This window comes from Phoca vitulina, unplaced genomic scaffold, assembly GCF_004348235.1.
Source record: "Phoca vitulina isolate PV1807 unplaced genomic scaffold, GSC_HSeal_1.0 scaffold8, whole genome shotgun sequence".
NCBI lineage: Eukaryota > Metazoa > Chordata > Mammalia > Carnivora > Phocidae > Phoca > Phoca vitulina.
The window spans coordinates 34,296,885-34,313,158 of NW_022589711.1; positions in this window are offsets into that span (position 1 = coordinate 34,296,885).

A 16,274-nucleotide genomic window follows, 5' to 3' on the forward strand; every position below is an offset into this window, starting at 1 on the left:
CTCCCTTTGGTTTAAATGTCTTAGGTACAAGATACAGCCACACTGAGTGTGGATGTGTCCCCAAGCTTAACACAGATGACGTGGATGCCTCAAGGGGAGTTTTTCACACTTCCCTCTGAAATTAGTTAAGCGTAGATAAATGACCCCTCTTATTTCAGAAGGAGAGAGAATTCTGGGTTTGTCGTTTGGCTTTGTTTTGTTTCTGTCTCCTTATTTAAAAGGGATGTATCCTGCACTCAGCAATCAGAAAAATTTCTTCCTTGCTTAGGAGTGTCTGGATATAATGACAAAGAACCAGAGACAAAGAGTTAGATGAAAAGTCTTCATGCATTAATAACTAGACATGAGAAAGATCCTCTGACTAAAAGAACAACATGGATCTCAAGAAGGAGGCAGCATGAGTGAGTAATGAGAAGGCTAGATAACCAAAAAGCCAGAATGAGTTACCAACCTAGACTCAAGCTAGAGAGGTACTACTCATTCCTGAAGCAGTAGAAACAGCTGCTGTTCAAAGGACAAACTGTCTTTATACGATGTGTTTGTTTCCCATATGACTGATAAGACAATGCCTCCAACTCTAAGTTCTCTAACTTTCTGGGGTTACTCTTCCTGTAGTTTATATTTTAAATAGCTCAAAACTCCATCCTTCATAATCTTGTGAGGATTTTACACGTCACAAGAATTGTGGTAATTACTAGGGTCAGATGTTCTCATTGTCACCTCTTTTGCTTCGTAAGAAAACCAACAACCTAAAATTGAATATGACACATCTGTGTTTTTAAAGTCCTTCAACCAATCTCTACTCTTCCTTCCCCACCACCATGGAAATTTCTCACTGGAAAAATCTTTCCTCTCTGAGCCCCCATTCCCAACACATTGCTGCATCACCCACCATAAGCATCTTTAAACTTCCCCTTTTTTTAGTGTCCCTAATCTCTATCTTCCAGGCTACCTAAACCTCTAGATTCTCTTTTATGTAAAGTTATTCAGTGCTTAGCTTTGCCTCCTACTTCATAATCGTAACTGCACATTGGAAACCTGAGAAGCATACAGCATACCAATGTCCAGTCCCCACCCTACACCAAATGGACTGTAATCACTGTGAGTGAGGCCAGAATATCATATTTTAACAGCTGCCAGGTGATTCTAATGCACATCTTGAGTTGAAAACTTTTCTAGCCCAGTGCTTCTTGAGCTTTAATGTGCATAGAAACCACTGGGGGAGCTTGTTAAAATGCAGACGTTGATTCAGTAGACTTGAGGTGGGGCCCAAGATTCTGCATTTCTAATAAGCACCCAGGACTGCACTTTGAGAAGCAAGATTCTAGAAGCATGTTTTCCAAATTTGCTGTACACTGGAATCACCTGGGAGCTTTAAAAACTGATGCCTGGGTCCTAGTCCCCGACATCAGAATTTTTAAAGTTTCTCAGGTGCTCCCAAATCTCTGGTTTAGACCATGAATATAGGAAGAGTGAATCTGTCATATCTGTCATCTCTTCCATTTCCAAACAAAAGGTCATCTCTCCAATAGGAATCTGGCTGCTCCCCTTATATACAAAAGCTTCTGCAGTTGGCTCTTATTTTAAATAGCATTTTCCATCCTAGTTAAAGGATACTGTATGTGTGTCTAGGACAGCTATTTAGTAAATCAGTATTAATTATTGTCAACTAACATTTCTATTTCCAAAGACCCAATGCAGTAATACCTTTAAGTATTATTTTTAGCAGATATTTCTAAACCCAGGTGGACTTTTTCACCCATCAGATCTCAATAATAAGATCAATAGAAGATCATTCTAGAATTGGTACCCTGATATGGTTTCTTTCTAAAACTGGTACTTAAACAAGGATGCCAAGGTCTTACCTTGGGGGTAGTCAATGAGTTATTCACTGCATAGGGATCCCATTTGGAAGTCAAGATAATTACTGGTAAGTTTATATGGAGAGTCAGTGGTTGACTACAGCATTGACTTTATATGCAAATACTCCTGTGTTTAAATTCTCTCTTCAAGGGCGCCTGGGCTCAGTCGGTTGGGCATCAGATTCTTGGTTTCAGCTCAGGTATAATCTTGGGGTCATGAGATCCAGCCCTGCATCAGGTTCCATGCTCGGCAGGGAGTCTGCTTGAGGTTCTTTCTCTCCTTCTGCCCCTGCCCCTCCCCCACTCATGCTTGCTTGCTCGCTCTCCCAAAATAAATAAACAAAATCTTTTAAAAAATAAATAAATAAATAAATAAATAAATGAATTCTCTCTTCAAAGTATTACTTGTGTGACCTTGTGCAAATTTATTAATTTCTGGGCTCATTTTTTCCTATATATAAAAATTAGAATAATTACACACACATTATATTACACACAAACACACACATGATAGATATAGATAGATAGATAGCTGAATTTAAGAGAAATATATACATTAAATTGTTGCCTGCCCCTAATCCTGTGCTCAAGAAAAACTGGCATCCTTCCTTTGCATATTATACCCCAGCCAGTTTGCAGTTATAGTGGGCTAGCAAGATTTTTCAAAATGTCTGTACTTTCAGAGCTTGACTTTATATCTAATTCGAACGCACACTACAAAGAAGAGCAGTATACCAGATATTGTAGAGAAGTGTGAGGGGAGTAGATATGTTCTCTGTATTTGAAAAGCGTATCACTTAGTGTCAGGCAGGATAAATATAAATATGTAAGTATATAAAAACACATACTAAAACACACAGCTAGTTTCAGCTGTGCAAAGAATCAGACATGAGGGCTATACTGTTGCTCAGAGACCAGGTCCTGGGGCCATCTATCTGTGAAAGCTGTATAAAAATGATGAGTTTGTATAGAATTTTTAAGGCACAGAGGGAGAGCCTTGGTGTGACAGAAAAGGGTGAGAGAGCAGGTAGAACAAAGAAGACTACTATTTAAGCAGTGTCATTGGCAGCGTTCCGTGGCAATACAATCCCATCAAGAAAACTTTACAGATCAGGATTTAGGGACCTGCATTTTAAAATGATTGAATATAAAATGAATATGATTTTTAACACTTAAGTTTCAAAGGTTCTATGGGATTCTCCTTTCTCTTCTCTGACAATTCTGTAGTATTATATACAAAAGAGACATAGTTTAAGAGATTTAAAGAGTATCCTATTACCTTGAAGATTAGCCTGATTTGCAATTGCCTTGCTGTTATGTGTTCTCTCTGTAGAAACTGGAGACCTTTGAATAGTTTGCACTTCAGAGTACTTTTAAGTCTTTTCCTAAAGTGAAATGTGTTTGTCGTGTGTATTTGGCAGGAAGGACAGGAAAGGAGATAAAGCTTTTATTGTACTTGACACTCTGACGATTTGAATTTCATTCACCTATAATGAGATGGCTAAATTTACAATAAATAACAGCTATACCATCATCTGATCAACAGGGCTCCATGCTTGTATAACCAGATGACATAAATGTACATGCCAAAAAGTTAGCAGTCTTACTACATGTTAACAATGTTGAATTGATCAAATATCCTTTAAGATTATAGGTAAATGGATGCTGTGATATGAGATCGCTGGGCTGGCCAGAAGGTTTTCCAGCACTGCTCAGCACTATTCTGAGCTCAGCTGTCTTTTCAGCAGTTTTCTTCTTCCTTTTTAAAAAATCATCTATCAAAGGCACTTGAAAACAAGAATTATTGCATATCCAACTCTTTTACTACATTGTTGCTACTCTAAAAAGGCTCAGAATCATTCTTCCAACTTCTTACATGTAGATGTGGCTCCTCTACTGGAAAAGGTATAAGACTTTTCAGTTTGAGAGCACCTCAAAAGCCAAGTGCTATGAATAGAACAACTGGATAGATTGGCTATCCTGCCTGAGTCCTTATGGCTTCACTATCTGCTTCAATTCTATACTCAAGGTGTGGTGGCTCAATATTTAAGCTCCATGTAATCTCACACTGAGTACATAACAATAAAATGCTGGAAAATCTCTAATACTTGAATCCATCATTAGTTGAGGTTGCAGGGGAGGAACAAACTAACATGAAACCTAAGGAAATGCCCTCCAAAGACAGAAAGCAAGAACTTGCTGACCTGGGGTAGATGCTGCTGGACACATGTAATAAGAATTATACTAAAATATTTAAAGAATAGCTACAGGCTGAATATGGGCTAGCCAGAGAACATAGAACCCCGGGGGCTGCAAACATAGGGGAACTTGCACCCACATGCAAGCCCAGTCTCTACAGACCTTCCCAAATGCTTACAAAAACACCGGTGAGAGTACTAAGAAAGCCTTCCTTGAGATGCAGTCCTGGGAAGGGAACAGTCCCCTGGGAAAGCACAAAACCCGATTTGGATCCCTCTCTCCTATCTCTCCTAGAATCAAAGGGCTTAAAACTATTGAAAAAGGGAGGGAGGGAAACCTGTTTCCCTTATTTTAGGGCATTGATGAAAACCCATTCTAGCTAAAGGATTGGAATAGGAAAAAGCTCTTTACCCTTAGGGGAGGGGCAGAAACAAGTACTGATCCCAGACCAGTAAAGGTCTTCTCCAGCTGGGTGAGAGACATCATGAGATGACCCATCATGAGATGACCCATGAGACTCCCAGGACCCAGGACACAATGCCTGTTTAAATCTTAATCAGAACAACAGAAAATACTCACCACCACCACGCACGTGCATGCGCGCACACACACACACACACACACACACACACACACCCTTACCATGATGCAACTAAAGTTGAGTAACAAGAAACAGCAGGGTACTTTTGGGAAAGGAACAAGATCATGGAGGGAGGCCCTCTCTGAAGGTAAGGTTTAAAACAGAGGGTGAAAAAAGAATTAAAAATTAAAAAAATAAATAAATAAAACAGAGGGTGGAGCAGCCATCAGGAAATCTTTCTGGCAAACCAGTCCCCACCCTGAGCATAAGATAATGCTGAAGGATTTGAAGTTGGTGTTATACAGAAGGTAACCATAGCAACAACAAAGTGCAAACAGAGCTCAACTCCTAACTAACTGACCTAACTTCCTTCTATACTAAAGGCCTGTCAGAAAAAAAAAAAAAGTTGTTACATCATCTTCAGGCACAAAAATTTTTTATCTCATTTTTTGCTATCCATTTTTTTTAAGATTTTATTTATTTATCTGAGAGAGAGAGTGAGCAGGAGCAGGGAGAGCCAGAGAGGGAGAGGGAGAAGCAGACTCCCCGCTGAGCAGAGAGACAGAAGCAGGGCTTGATCCCAGGACCCTGAGATCATGACCTGAGCCAAAGGCAGACACTTAACCTAACCAACAGAGCTACCCAGGCACCCCACAGTTTTTGCTATCCTTCACAAGATGTCCATATGCCAAGAAAAACTTAAAAGACATCCAAAAAAGCAAATAAAAAACAATACATTGTCAAAAGCAAAGCAATAAACGTACCCAATCTCAGATATGATATAGATGTTGGAAATAACACACTAGGAATTAAAAAATAACTATGATTAATATATAAAAAGCTCTAGTAGAAAAGGCAGACAACATGCAAATTCAGATAGTAATTTCAGTGGAGAAACTGAACCCATAACAAAAAAAATCAAATGAAAATGCCAGAAGTTAACGTAGATGAAGATGGCTTCAGTGGGCTCAACAACAGACCTGACCCATCAGACAACAGAATAAGTGAAATTTAAGGTAAGTCAAAAGAAATTAACAAAATAAAACAAAAAGAAAAATGGGTGGAAAAAAAAAGAACAGTGCATCCAAGAGAAATTGCACAATATCAAACAATCCATATGCGTAATCAAAATTCCAGAAGACAGAGAGAACATGGCAGGGAAAAAAATGTAAAGAAATAATGGTAGAGAATCTTCCCAAACTGATGACAGACATCAAACCAGAGATCCAAGAAGTTCAGAGATCACAAAGGAGAATAAATATAAAAACACAAAAGAAAATAGCTGGACATATATTAAAACTGTTGAAAACTAAAGACAAAAAGAGAAAATGTTAAACACAGCCAGAGGTGATAAAAAAATATATATATGTAAAATTTTCTTGCACTATCATTTACAATATTAAAAATAAGAAATAATTTAATTATGTATTGATATACTAACTCATACAACAAACAACTATCCATTCAGTGAGCACTGTGTACCCAAACTGCTCTAGACACTGAACAATGGGAAATAAGACAATCAAGTTTCCTATTTCCATAGAAGTAGTAGGGGAGACAAACAATAAAAAAGTAAACAATAAATATACAATATAATTTCCAATAACAATATGAAAATTTATTAATTTGCCAAGTAAGTTTTGGTACCTTTATACAATGGCAGGCTATAAAGCCATTAAAATCAAATTGTAGGAAAAAAAATTGATGTGGGAAAATGTTTCCAATGTATTGCAATCTGTAATATGCACTACGAGACATATATATAAAATGAATAGTACGATGTTTATCACAGAAAAAAAACTGCAGTATCAGAAAAATAATGCAAGACTATACTCTAAAATGTTAATAACTTTTTTCTATTGTAATTTTTTTCCTTTGAACTCTTTGTTTTCCAAGTTTTCTGACCTATACATATACTATACTTTTGTAATCAGAAAATAACACGTTCTTAAAAATGAGTGTAGTCCATGAAAGAAAGTAAAAAAATGAAACAATGGAACATTTTTGAGCTAGTGGTTCTTTGTACTTCTTTGTTTATATTTTAGGAAATTTCATAAAATGTATAGGTCTAGGAGAAAGTAAATGCAAAAGGAGATGGTAAAAATAACAATGCAAGAGGAAGTGGTTGTTAAACATTGTCCAAAAATAGATGGCAGTATTGGGATCTTAGACACAAGAAGTAGACCAGCCTTGAAGAGGAAGAGGGACACACTTTCTTTTGAAACAGGAAAAATTAGAAGATAAATAAAACAGCAAAGACAGTTTAGATGATGCACAAAAGCACAAAGATAGCTTAAAAGAAAACAAAGTTGGGAAATTTCATAATATATATATATACCATTTCCTTAATTAAGAGATAATCAATTATGTCTGCTCACAATTAAACCATCAGGGATGAGTATACAAGCTTGGCAGAGCAAAAGAAGATTTCAAGGTCAAATGAGATAAATGTGCAAGGGAGTCAACTTGGATGAATAAGGGACAATTGAATAGCTATGAGACACAACTACATTCAGAGACAACCAGTAATAGTGAGACCAACCAACATGGTCATATGATTCTCTCCAGACTCACTTTGCAGTATGGAAACAGGAGCAAAATTGAAATTAAAAATAAATGGTTCTCTCCATTAGTGCTTGCAAAAGATTTTAAATTCCATAGGTGAGTTATACCATAGGAAAGAGTAATGTCTTGAATTGAGTATGTCACATTTTGGGAAAGCACAGAAATGGACTGTTTGCTGGGCAGGATTCTTTTATTCATTGTTTAATTCATCTTGTATTTTAAAAAAGGAAAAAAAAAACAACTTTTTCTCATGTTTGTGGATGAGGCTTATTAAAGTGTTAAAATTACGGTGGTCACATATCTGAGACATTTCTGAATTCACATAGGTTGACTAACTCTAGGTGATATCAGTAGAGCCAGTGTTTTACATTTCACCATCACATCTTCATCTTTTAAAGTCTAAACTTTTCCTTATCTATGGTTAGAAAAAACAAGGTAGAAAAATATGTTCCCTTCACATTACCTCAAAAGACTTCTGATTAGCATAAAAACAACTATATCAAATGGCAATGTGCTACTTTGATTCTTCTGGCTTCTACAATGCTACATTCAATCATGATCATGATTGACATCACACCCTTTATCAGACCCTGTTATATTTTTCTCTCATAAAATGTATAGGTCTAGGAGACCTTCTTCCTTCCACTTCTTCCTTCCACTTCTTCCACTTCTTCCTTATGTCTTGCAAGTTCAAAATTGTTAGCCTGGTATCATCTTTCTGATCCAAAGTTACTTTATCCTTTGGCCACTAAAAAAAAAAAAAAAAAAAAAGCCAAGACTGTGTTTTGTTCACCATGGCACAAAACTTGACACGTGGAAAAAGTTTAATTTTTTTGTAAACAAAAATTTTCAATGTTCAAGAAAAGTGTATGCAAGTTGGTCTTCTCTCGTCTGTGTCTATGGCTTACATATGTTTAGCTAGCTGTTAAGTCTTTGCTTGGACTTCTTTCTGGCTCTGTGCAAAAGTGGTTAAAAAGAACAGTCAATATACGCAAACGATGAATCATGGAACACTACATCAAAAACTAATGATGTAATGTATGGTGATTAACATAACATAATTAAAAAAAAAAAGAACAGCCAAGAGAAGCACTTCTAGAATGGGAGAGTAAGTGCCTCTGAAAATCTACTCCTCCAGGGGCACCTGGGTGGCTCAGTCAGTTAAGTGGTTGCCTTCAGCTCAGGTCATGGTCCCAGGGTCCTGGGATCGAGCCCCGCATCAGGCTCCCTGCTCGGCAGGAACCCTGCTTCTCCCTCTCCCACCCCCCTGCTTGTGTTCCCTCTCTTGCTGTGTCTCTCTCTGTCAGATAAATAAATAAAATATTAAAAAAAAAAAATCTACTCCTCCATAAAAGTGCCTCTGAAAAAATGGGAACATGGGAAAAAATTGTAAATATCAACTTTTTTGTAACTATGTAAAGTAACCAAAGGCTTTCAACAATCTGAGGAGTGTTCCTTCAAGAAAAATGGCTAAATCTCAAGAACAATAAATTTTGTGACATTTGAATTTGTGTTATTCCTATTTCTCTCTCCCAGCTGCATGACAGGTCTTTACACCAGTGAGTAGTCTTAAAACCTATGAAAACTAGCAGCCTAGCAGCCACTGGAGGGAACAAAATGGGTTTGGAGCTAGGTACAAAAGTTCAATTATAAAATAAGTCATGGGAATGAAATGTACAGCATGGTGATTATAGGGAATAATACTGTGTCACATATTTTAAAGTTGCTAAGAGAGTTAATCTTAAAATTTCTCATCACAAGAAAAAAAATATGCAACCTTGTATGGAGACAGATGGTTATTAGGTTTATTGTGATCATGTCACTCTGTATACAAATATCTAATTATTGTGTTGTATACCTGGAACTAATATGACATCTTATGTCAATTATACTTCAATTTTAACAAAAAGCTTTAAAAAAGCCCACACCTAGATAAATAACTTCAGTGATAAATTCTACCCAACAATTAAAGAAAAATTATTGCCAATTCTTACAAATCTTTCAAAAAATATGAGAGGACATTTCCCAACAAAAGAACTTGTTTTACAATGTCAAAACTAGATTAAGATGTCACAATTAAAGAAAGCTACAGACCAGTATTGTTAATGAATACAGATGCAAAAATCTTCAACAAAATACTAGCAAATGAATCCAGTAATATTTAAAAAAAAAAAAAAAATCACACAACATGGCCAAGTAGGATTTATTCCAGGAATGCAAAGTTGGTTTAACATCCAAAAATCAGTACAATGCATGAGATTAATTAATAAAATGAACGACAAAACCACATGATTATCTCAATAAACAGAGAAAAAATAATTAATAAAACCCAACCACTTTCCTAAGAAAAAACTCTTAACAAACTAAGAATACAAGAAACTTCTTGAACCTTTTGAAGGACGTCTACAGAAAACCCATAACTAACATCATACTTAATAGTGAAAAGCTGAATGCTGTCCCCCTAAAATAAGAAACAATACAAAGATATCTGCTCTCACAACTTATATTCAACATTGAAAGTTTTATCCAGGGCAAACAGACAGGTAAAACAAATAAAGGACTCTCAGGTTTGGATAGAAGCAGCAAAACCATCTTTGTTTTGCAAATCATATGGTCTTGTATATAGAATATCATAAAGAATCCACAAAAAAATTATAACTAATGAACAAGTTGAGCAAAATTGGAGAATACAAGATCAATATTAAAAAATCACTTGGAATTCTACACACTAGCAATGAACACCTTAAAAACAAAATTGAGAAAATTCCATTGACAATAGCATCACACACAAAAATAACAATTAATACATATAACAAGAGAAATTAAATACATGTACTCTGAAAACTATAAAGCACTACTGAAAGAAATTAAAGAAAATCTACATAAATGGAAAAACATCTCATTTTCATGGATTGAAAGACAATTATTAGTAAGATAGAAATACTTCCTTAATCGATCTACAGATTCAATGTAATCACTAATCAAATCCCAACTGGCTTTTTTTGTAAAAATTAACAAGTTGATCTTATATTTTATCTAGAAATTCAAGGGACCTGGAACAGCCAAAACAATCTTGGGAGAAAAACAAAGTTGGAGGTCTCATATTCCAGAACTTACTACTAAGCTATAGTGATCAAGACTTTGTCACATTGGCTTAAAGACAGACGTATAAACAAGACAAAACCATATATTTATGATCAATTGATTTTAGAAAAGGGTGCTAAGACACTGTAATGGGGGGAAAGAACAGTCTTTTCAACAAATGGTACAAGGACAGCTGGTTATCCACACAAAGGAAATTAATTTGGATCCTTACCTCACACCATATACAAAAATTAACTCAAAATTGAGCATAGACATAAATATAAGATCTAAAACTGTAAAACTCTTAGAAAATGGGAATAAAACTTTGTGATCTTGGGTAAGGAAAAGTTTCTTAAATACTGACAACAAAAACACAAACAACAAAGGAAAAATAAATAAATTGGGCTTCATCAAAATTAAAAACTCTTACATTTCAATTAACAGCATCAAAAAAGTGATAACATCACCCATAGAATTAGAGAAAATATTTGTAGATCATATACCTAATAGGAAATTTGTATTTAAAATATAAAAAGAAATCTTAACAACTCAATAATGAAAATACAAACAACTCAATTGAAAAACAGGCAAAGGATCTGAATAGATATGTCTTGAAAATATACATATATATTGCCAATAAACACATGAGAAGATGCCCAATATCATCATTAGCCATCACAGAAAGTAAAATCAAACCTGCAACAATACCACTTCATATCTACTCAGATGACTAAAATTAAAAAAAAAAAAAAAAAAAATGACAAATGTTATCTAGAATATGGAGAAATTGAAACCCTCATACATTGCTGGTACAATTATAAAATGGTACAGCCACTTTAGAGAACTGTTCCTCAAAAGTTCCTCAGAACTGTTAAGGATATAGTTGCCATAGGACCCACCAATTCCACTCCAAGGTATACATCCAAGAAAAATCATAACATATGTTCATGCAATGACTTGTACACAAATATCCACAAACAGCATTATTCAAAATCATCAAAAAGTAGAAACAATTCAAGTGTTTACCAGGTGATAAATGGACAAACAAAATGTGGTACATCCATACAATGGAATATTATTCAGCCATTAAAAGGACTGATAAGTACTGCAACATGAATAAATCTTGAAAAGATTATGCCATGTTAAGGAAGCCACACAGAAAAGACCACATACTGTATTATTCCATTTATATGAAATGTCCAGATTAGCCAATCCATAGAGACAGAAAGTAGACTAGTAAATGTCAGGAACTGGAAAGGGAAGCAGTGTATAGTGACTGACAACACAGGGTTTCTTTTAGCTCAATAAAGGTATTCTGCAAATAGATATATGGTTGCACAACTCTGTGAATATACTAAAACTCACCAAACTGCACACTTTTAAAAGGATAAATTTTATAATATGGAAATTATGCATCAATTAAATTGTTTAAAGAAAAAGAAAAAGAACATCCAAGTATCTCAGATAGGTAAGAGTCAGAGGAAGAGGCTGGCAGCTTGGGTGATGGGAGCATGACAAATTTGGCTGAATGTTTATCTTTTCAGAACCTCACTATTTAAAACATGGAAATGGTACAGAATGACAGGAGAGAAAACTATAAGCATAGGCTGAGGGTATTTAAAGGATTTGAACATTGTTATGTATGTGTTATAGAGCCTGGGAAAGAATTCTAGCGAGCAGGTGACCTGATTTCACAAATATCATCATGAGGATAATCAATAATAAAACAGAGCGCCAAGCACACTTACAGCATGTTGGGAAGCAATATAAAGGAATTAAAATACATGTCCTCTGGTTTTGCAATTCTTCAATAACAACAAAGAAAAAAGTGCAACCATAGTGAACCTCTAAAAAAAAAGTTTTCTTTTCAATGCAATAAATCATAGAGAGGAGAGATCATTAGGAATTGGAATGAACAAACTATTTTAAAAGCCACACAGAACACATGAACTCAAACTAGGCCTTAAAGGGGGAATGGAATTTAGATAAACTGAGGAGAGGAATTACCAGAGGTCAAAGTATTAGAAGGTCAAGTGCCTATGCCAAACCACAACAAATTTGGATACAGTCATGCACAAAGTCAATTTCTTACCCCCAACCCTACCCCATTCAAAACTACAAAGTCATCAGAGTAATATTACTAAAACCTCCTTACCTTGGCTTTGATGTCTCCACTATGAAGTTCACTTACCTGATTAGGAATCATGGCATACCCAGGTCTTTAAAGACTTCCAATTCTCATCTTTCAGCAACCCACCCCCAGCAAACCTTGCTCCTAGTCCAGCCCCTACCCCAACCAACCCTGTTTCCAGGAATACTCTGTAACCTCAACACTCCATATTCAACTTTCCTATTTATTTTTTTTCCCCATCACACTCATTGCCTTCTAACATACTACATATTTGGCCTATTTATGGTTCATTATCTGCCTTGTCCATGAGAAAGTAATTTCATTTGGCAATTATAACTCAATAAAGCAGAAAAAGGAAAAATGGAAAAAAGAAATAAGGAAGGAAAGACTCCAAAAGGGTAGGGGTTTTTGCTTGTTTTGTTGATTACTCTATCCCTAGCATTAAAACATTGCCTGGCACATAGAAAATACTCAATAATTTTATGTTACAAAGCACATTTGTTATATAAGTCAATTCCTAATGTGAGTTGAACTCATTCTCCTAGGATACAATAGGAAAGTAGACATCATTTTTGTCAACCTTTCACTTTACTGAATCCTCATATTCCTCACTTTCATATTTTCTCAGGAGAGAAACAAAATGTTATTCTATATTTCAGTTGATAACTTTTATATTTTCAATGTGGGTAACTTGCAAATCAAGGAAATTTAACTTAATCTCTTCATTTTCTCATTATGTAATTGACTTATTACACCAAGAATGCAAAGAAGAATTTGATACAAGGTTATTAAATTTAGAATTAGCATATATGGTATTTATACACTGCCACGAAGCTGACCACACAAAATCCTACAGAACTGAGAACACCGAAGGAATGATAGCCAGATACCTGAGAGAGTTAATGGTGAATTAGATTCAACCCGATAAATAACAACTAAGGACAAGATGGCTGGCCAATGGAGGAACCAAAGCATCACTTTTACTACTACTGAAAGCTTGCGTGAAGGTATGGGGCAACAATGGGCTCCCTAATTGTGAACTGCAGGATTGGACAGACTGACCCCGCACAGTGACTGGCAGCACTGGATAACCAGCCAGACTTCCCCATTCAAGAGCCTTCCAAGTGAAAGAAACTCTACCTGGAACAGCACAGAGGAGCAAGCCTCGATCTGCACAGCCTCTGAAGAAAGCACTCTCAAGATGAGAGGAAAAGCAGAACCAGGCATGCCCAGTTCCTCCCCTCCCTCAGATCCACCAATAAAATGAAGTCCTTCCTCCTTGCTGGGGGAGGAGCCAATGAGGAGGGCGGGTGGAGAATAACGGAAGTGTTAGGAGAAAAGACTTCCCCTGGGGAATTAGAGGACCGAGATAGAAAGATTCCTCCCAACAGGGATCCTCAGCCTTGCCTCTGGTAACGTCATTGCTGCCCTTACAGAGAATACTTGGAAGAAGGTCTCCGGTACCCTAAAGGATGGGTGGGAAAATGAGAGCACCCTCTCTCTCTTCACTCTGAAGTGTTGCCTAGAGTGGAAACTGGAGGCTTCCATAGTACTTGCTACTGTGAGCTCAAAGATCAGTCTAGAGGGCCCCATCTTCTTCCAAATATTCTTTAAAAACAAACAAAAAAACAAATTTCATTTCCCCTATTCCTTTTTTTTTTTTTTAGCGATTTTAAGTTTTCTTTATTATCCATTGCTAATTTTTCTCACAGCTTCCAACAGCTCTTGTTTCACTTTTCCACGTACTTGGACCTCTTTTTCAAGGTATTTCTCAGTTCTTTGCTTTTCCTGAAGTGACCCTGACCACTCTTAACTTGCTCTCCAGGCTCGCAGCACACCTCTCTCATCCTGGCACTTGGGTTGGCCATCATCTGGGGAATTCTGCTTTCATCTGCTTTCAATTCTCTCTAGTGTTACATCTCCTGTTTCCAGAGTCCATGTTTTCCTCTTTTTCTTGAATTAACTCCTCATTTTAGAGTCACTACCTAAAAATTAGAAAATGGGAAGGCATTGTTCTTAGACCTTACTTTTTCGAAAGTGACATTGTATTTTTCTCTCAAGTTCTTTATAATTTGTTTGTGGTTAGAGTATGAGGGTTGAAAATCATTTTCATCAGTTTTTAAGGTATTTCTCCTTCAGATGGCTGTTGAAAGATCTGATGTTATTTTTAGTCCTAATAATTTGTATGTTACCTGTTTGTTTTCTTTTGTGGAGAACTGAAGAATTTTCTCATTATTCTCATGGTCTGAATTTCATGAGACAGTACCTTGGTTTGGGTCTAACTTGTTACTTTCTTCCTTTTTCTTTTAATTAATTATACTAGTCTCTTGGATGGCACTTTCTTCCCTCCCCCCTCAGGTTTTTGGGGGTTTTTTTGGTTTTTGTTTGTTTGTTTTTTAGAGAGAGAGAGAGAGAGAGCACGACTGGGGGGAGGGGTGGAGGAAGAGAGAGAATCCCAGGCAGGCTCCATGCTCAGCACCAAGCCCGAAGTGTCGCTCAATCTCACAACACTGAGATCATGACCTGAGCTGAAATCAAAAGGCAGATGCTCAACCGACTGAGCCACCCAGGCACCTTTCGAATGTCACTTTCAATCTGGAGATTCATAGTCTTCATTAATGGAAATTGTCTTGCATTATTTTGTTGTGAATTTTTCTTCCCATTTTCTCTATACCATCCTTCTAGATCATCTTTTATTTAAACATTAAAACTAGTGGATTGATCCTTCATTTTTCTTGTCTTTTCCTTTCTTTTAGCCTTTTATTGTATTTTCTGAGATTTTGCCTTGATTTTATCTTCCAATCAGTATAGTGATTTTTTTTTCTTATTTCAGATACCATGTTTTTATTTTCTAAGATTTCATTCTTAATGTCCAATCATTTAATTATTTTAGCATCTAGTTCTTATTTTATTATAATAGCATCATTTTATCTCTCTGAGGGTGTTTTGAGAGTCTTTGTCTGATTTCTGGGTTGCTTCTATTTTTGTCAAGTTCTTTTTCTCTGTTTGTTTTGCTCTCTTTCATGTTGGAGGAATTCCCCAACTGGCAGGTGATCCTTGATGGCTCATTCATATGTGAAGGTGATATACTTTAAGGATTACTGGAAACTCCATGAGAGGACAAAGCTTGTTGAGAGCGTGCACTTACTTCACTGTGGGGTTTGGGTGGCTAGCTAGCCTTTTTACTAGGTCATACAAAAATGTCAATATGTATAGTTATTTTCTCTGTGGCTCTTCAATTTCCTCACAGAAAGATCCTAACAATTCTTGCCTCAGGGAGGAGGTGGCCACTGGCTTTCTGGGATTTGAGCAGGAGAGGGGGGCAGGGTGTGTTCTCATCATTCATGGTACACACTTTCACTTAATCTATTCTGCTTTGAGTTAGCCAGTTTACCCACATCTGTCTTTATGCCTGACAACCACAAACCTAGAGTCCTTGTGGTTAAATTTCTTCCGAAACCAAATTTTTCATTTCCTCTGGAGGTGGCAGAAGGGTGGGCACATGCTGCATGGGGTTGGGGTAGGTACCTAGATGACTGACTAATCCTGATTCGTATCTTAAACCAATTCATTCATTTTTAGTCTCCATCTTACCCCTCATCATTCAGGTTATATAACAAAATACCATAGACTGGGTGGCTTATAAATAGCAGAAATGTATTGCTCATAGTTGTGGAGGCCGGGTGCCAGCATGAGTTCTGGAGGCAGGATACCAGCATAGTTGGATTCCGGTGAGAGCCCTCTTCCAGATTGCAGGCTGTAGACTTCTCATATCCTCACATGGCAGAAGAGACATGGGAGCTATCTAGGGCCTTTTTCATAAGGGCACCAATCCCATTCATTAGGGTTTCAT